The sequence below is a fragment of the Adiantum capillus-veneris genome, chromosome 30, assembly GCF_014529385.1.
Source record: "Adiantum capillus-veneris isolate H3 chromosome 30, ASM1452938v2, whole genome shotgun sequence".
Lineage (NCBI taxonomy): Eukaryota > Viridiplantae > Streptophyta > Polypodiopsida > Polypodiales > Pteridaceae > Adiantum > Adiantum capillus-veneris.
The window spans coordinates 48,058,649-48,064,215 of NC_140960.1; the positions used below are offsets into that span (position 1 = coordinate 48,058,649).

The window sequence follows — 5,567 nt, forward strand, 5'->3', positions numbered from 1 at the left end:
GAAATCTGAAACATAACTACCCCCTTAAGCATAGAAACCCTTTTCCAAGCTCAAAAACATCAAAAAACAACCATTTAAGACCTTAAATCAATGCATTTACCTCACAAATAAGACGTCGCAAACCACAACAGAATTGAGAATGATTACACTTAGATTGTAGAGCAAGAGACAAGGAACACATTGTCCTATTTGAAATCAAATTCTAATCATACCAGACAAGGAGAAAAGCGAATTACAGTTTGTAGCAGCAAAGAGCTCTCACAATCGACGTCCAATTCTTCCAAAACTAATGATGGTGTGTTTTTCAAAAGTAAGGGTTTTTGAATTAAGAGCTAGGGGAACTTTCCCACGACCATTCGGCCACTTACATGGTGTGTAGGCTTAGAGAGGCTAAGAGGGAATGACACAATATATTACAATTGAGAATCCTCATTAGCAGAATTACACCACTTCTTTTGAAAAAATGAGTGAGGACAACAAAGTTTGGTGTATATCCGCCTTTTACGTGTCAATCCGCTATGTCCACCAAGCAGTTGAAGTAGCCAAAGCGTTCAAGAGGGGTACCGCAACGGGTTGTTTGTGATAAAGCAACTCAAGTGCAAGTGATTAAAAGAGTTTCATGAAAGCTTATGGGCCGGACACAGAGGGGTATGGGCAACTTTTGTCAAAATTAAGGACCGCTATTGGTGGAAGGGAATGTAAAAAGATGTTGCTCAATTTGTGGAGACATGCTTAGTATGCCAACAATATTCCAATGTATGGCATCAAGACGGATGACATCATACTTATCCACTAGCTATGCATTACAAGTGGGTAGTATATTTGATTACAATGCCAGTGGGTGTTTGGTAGATGAGGTATATTGTTCTTGGTAGAGAAGATCTCACTAATCAGGTTGAAGGAAGAGCTTTGTGTACAAAGGCTACAAGTGTTGTATGCAAATTTTTACTTGAAGATGTAATTTCCAGGTTTGGCTGTGTTGGTAAAATCGTTGCTGATAGAGGAGAGCTAGATGCAAATGAAGCTCGTGAGTTCTTTTCTCATTGGGCATCAAATTGGCTCTTACTACGGCATACAATCCAAAGGGTAATGGGAAAAGTGAAAGTGGACATCCGCATATTGTCAAGGCTTTAGCAAAATCATACCAAGGACATATTGGTGATTGGCCTAAGCTACTACCTTTCCCTTTTTGGACATCGGCTTTTGTAATGTCCATACTCCTGGCATTAAAAACATTTTATATTGGGAAACTCGGTAGAGCTGCCGTAGAAGCTATTACCAGATGATGGTCGTATGCAGGGTTGATTGGTCTGTTACTCCAGTTGTCTGGCCTGGCCCTCTTTGACAAATAGTATTGAATATCTTGGGTAGTCCTTTGAATCTCTTTAACTAACGGTTTGGCCGTAGGGAGGAGTAAACTCTCGCTCTAGGGACAATGAGTAATTCCAAAAATAGTAAGTTTTTGGTCACCCAACCCGTTTAGTTTTAACCGTCTGAAAAACTGCACTCGTACCCCGAATTTGAAAAAATGCATTTTTGGACACCGGGGGCTGCTAAATATGGCAGGTACTCGGAAAGGTACACCTTGGTTATGTATGAGCCCGGACTGCACATGATCGCATTAATCACATTCGGAGTGTCCGGCATGTCGTCGTGTACCTTCGTGTGAGAATGCACTCTTAGAAGGAGGGGATCTCAAGAGGCATAATCAGGAAGGGCTACGAGGATATGAAAGGGTGCTCATTATTTCTACATAAGGAAGGGTTTCCTTTGTACGATGTATCAGGCTTCTCATAATCTAAGGCTATGGAATTTGATGTATTCTTATTCTCTCTCTCAAATGCTGTGTGGTTCTCCTCTCTCTTGCATTTCTGTGAGCACAATCTCATAATAGGCAGCCATGCCTATTACACTTGGCGACCACGGGATTCTTTCTCGCGACCTACTATGAGGGTGATGAAGTCGGTGAGCGCTGCGATTGGGAAAAATGGCGACCCAGATCTGCTATGGAGGCAAAGGCGGTTGTCAACAAAATTTTCATCAACACAATTTTGCGGACTCCCCTTTGCTGATGAAGGAAGTGCGAGAGAGAGTGCGCAAGAGAGAGTGCATCTCCATCCACATCAACCAGGCCGACATTCAGATGGGCAATGCCTGTTGGGAGTTATACTGCCTGGAGCATGGAACTCAGCCCGATGGGCAAATGCCAGTGACAAGATAGTGGGAGGAGGAGATAATGCTTTCAGCACCTTCTTCAGCGAGGCAGGCACCGGGAAGCTGCACGTGCCATGTGCCGTCTTTCTGGACTTGCAGCCCACCGTCATCGACGACGTGAGGACAGGCGCTTACCGCCACCTTTTCCATCCTGAGCAGCTCATCAGCGGCAAGGAGGACGCCGCCAGCAACTTTGCTCTGGGCCACTATACTATTGGCAAGGAAATCATGGACCTTTTCCTAGACCGCATCCGAAAGCTGGCCGTCAACTGCACCGGGTTGCAGGGATTCCTAGCCTTCCACGCAGTAGGCTGCGGAACCGGCTCTGGCCTTGGCTCCCTCCTGCTCTGCTAGAGTGCCTGTCGGTGGACTACGGTAAGAAATCCAAGCTTGGCTTCACCGTCTACCTTTCCCCACAGGTCTCCAATGTTGTGGTGGAGCCCTTCAACAGCGTCTAATTGTCCACCCACTCCCTGCTCGAGCACATTGACGTGGCAGTCATGCTCGACAACGAGGCCGTTTATGACATTTGCAGGCGCAGTCAAAGTGCGGTGTCTGGAAGAAATGCTGCGGTGCCAAATGGAGAGGTCAATTTTGCGGTGTTTTTCAAGATTTTGGACTTAGATGAACCTTGCGGGGGGTTTCTTGCCATGCAAACTGCAGTGCAGCATGCCGGTGTACGCATGTTTCAGAAACTCAAGAAAAGTCATCACAGCAAAGTATATTTGAGTTAGCAGCCGGATGCGGGGTCTGATGTGGTGTTCAATACTCAAATGAGCTGCGCTATGCGGTATTCCAAGGTCAGATTTTTTTTGCATCCAGATTGTAGAAATACTCCAAGTGCGAGCAACAATGAAGCGGCGGGGAAATTGTTGTGCTTGCTCCTCATTGTGCAAGAAGTTTAATTGTACCAAGATTGGTGATGTCCAAGAGATGAAGGTTGATGCGGCATAGGGACATATCGATGAAGAGCGAATGGAGCGCCTATGACCGGGCATCAAATTCATGAAGGGAAAGTCAAAAGTGTTGTGGTTGTCAATGTACTGCGGAAAAGACATGATTTCCTTTTTTTTTTTGTGTTCATGATGTTGGAAATGTACTTCTTGCACTTGAGGTTCTTTGCCTCGGCTATGCCTAAAAAGATTTGTAAAAACAAATGGCACTTGAATTCTAATCAAGGGTCACTTGTGGGTTCGCACAATCCACCGTGTGTGCCAAGTGTATGAGCCCAGACCACACATGATCGCATTAATCACATTCGGAGTGTCCGTCATGTCATCGTGTACCTTCGTGTGGGAATGCACTCTTAGAAGGAGGGGATCTCAAGAGGCATAATGAGGAAGGGCTACGAGGATATGAAAGGGTGCTCATTATTTCTACATAAGAAAGGGTTACCTTTGTATGCTGTATCGGGCTTCTCATAATCTAAGGCTATGGAATCTGATGTATTCTTATTCTCTCTCTCATTCTCTCTCTCTCAAATGCTGTGCGGTGCTCCTCTCTCTTGCATTTCTGTGAGCACAATCTCGTAATAGGCAGCCATGCCTATTACAGGTTAGACCTTAGTATAGCAATTTACGACATTAAATTCCGATTCGTATCGCCCGTTTTAGCTTAAAGTCAAAATTTCCTAAGGCTGTGCGGGGAGCACCAGGGCTTGGGGGCTGTGTGGGAACAGGTCCCAGGCCACTGGGAGCTTGCTTTAGCAGCTAGGGGGCGCCCTCACACCTCTAGGGGCTTGTGGGAGACTTGCCATGCTTGAGAGAGAGTGTGAGATTTAGTTAGACTAAGTTAACTGGACACTTGGTAACCATGTAACTGGGTTGCTTTGCATGAGGTGAGTACTCCCTCAGATGTATTTAGTAGCCTGGTTCGATTTTTAGCTTGGGAGAGCCTATATAAGAGTGTGCTCACACACACACACACACACACACACACACACACACACACACACACACACACACACACATATGCTCACACACACACTAAGTACACACACACACACACACACCTTGAGGAGGTGCTGCCGACAGACATAGTCTCTGGAAGAGGAGCTAGGAGGGAAGGTGCTGCCCGTTTCTCCTCTCAAGGAGGCCCTTGCATCAGAATTTCCAGAGGAATTCAGCCGTAACCTCGGTAATTTTTGATTTAATTGATGCTTGTTGTAATTCCCTCTCTAATATCCTCTTAATTCCGCATCTAGTATGCATAATCATAGTCAAAATACTCATTAGATACTCTCTAATTCTCCATATCTATGATCTATTGCATAAATGTTAAACTAATTAGTAATCATGCAAGCAAATAGCCACTCTTAATCATAGTTTAATGCATGTTTAAGGCATCATCCACTAGTCACCGTTGTGATTAAAAATCGAGTCACCTTTGGGGTGGGAAAGGTCCATTGCATTCTATTACTCCATATTGTGTAAATAATTTAAATTAAAATCAATTGCTCATGGATTAGGATTTAATTAGGGAAAATTAATCCATCATTAATCATTAGGAAGGGACAAATCCTCTCATCTATGCATACAGTAAATCTGCAATTCTCTATTTGCATTAAGAAGTGATTAAGCACGTCTATTTCATCTCTAGTATAACTGATTAAGTAAAAATCTGAACTTCATAATTATCTAGGTCAAGTAATTAACCTTAGGGCCTATTCCCATAGAACAAGTATGGTGCTATCGGGATTCTCTATGTCTTGAAGTAAGTCTAACCTCTCGTACAAGGGGATTTGCTTATTGAAACTCATCCGTCATCATGGTTGTATGTTACTCTCAAATGTTAGCTCTCTTTTTCCAAGTTGTCAATTAAGTAGTGAGTATAAAATGACCCCAGTAAAGAGAACTCGTTTCGGTGGTTCCCACAACCACGAGGCGGGGACAAGTAACACTAATGGAAAGGGAAAAGCTCCCATGGTCGACCAAGTACCGGCCATCTCACGGAGCAATGACGAGGAAATTGTGGAGGTAGGTCAAGTTTTAATTCAAGTTTGCTAAAGCAACATTGCATTCGATAAGGTAGGATGAAAAACACATTTCCCAACATGTTGGAAATCAACGGAAACCACGGCATTTAAACTAATTGTATTTTATATTCAAGTAGGAAAGAATGCTTTAGGAATATACTATCTAAAGTAGGAAAGATTGGTTGCTAGGGAAAATTTAGCTCAGCTAGTTCATTTTCAATTTCAATGTTGATCTAGTCCGAACCCCCTCTTGATCACAGGGGGCAGCTCGCGAAGTTATTCACAGAAGCTAGAGTTCCTAGTTAAGGGCTCTTGAATCCACGACTATTGGTTAAGCGGTGGATATCCACGACTATTGGTTAAGTGGTGGAAGTCCACG

The 5,567-nt window shown here is 43.8% G+C and overlaps 1 pseudogene; it reads left to right on the forward strand.

Annotated features, from left to right (window-relative positions):
* The first annotated feature begins 1,987 nt into the window (after positions 1–1,987).
* Positions 1,988–2,948, forward strand: LOC147417907 (tubulin alpha-2 chain pseudogene; annotated as a pseudogene).
* Positions 2,949–5,567: the final 2,619 nt, after the last annotated feature.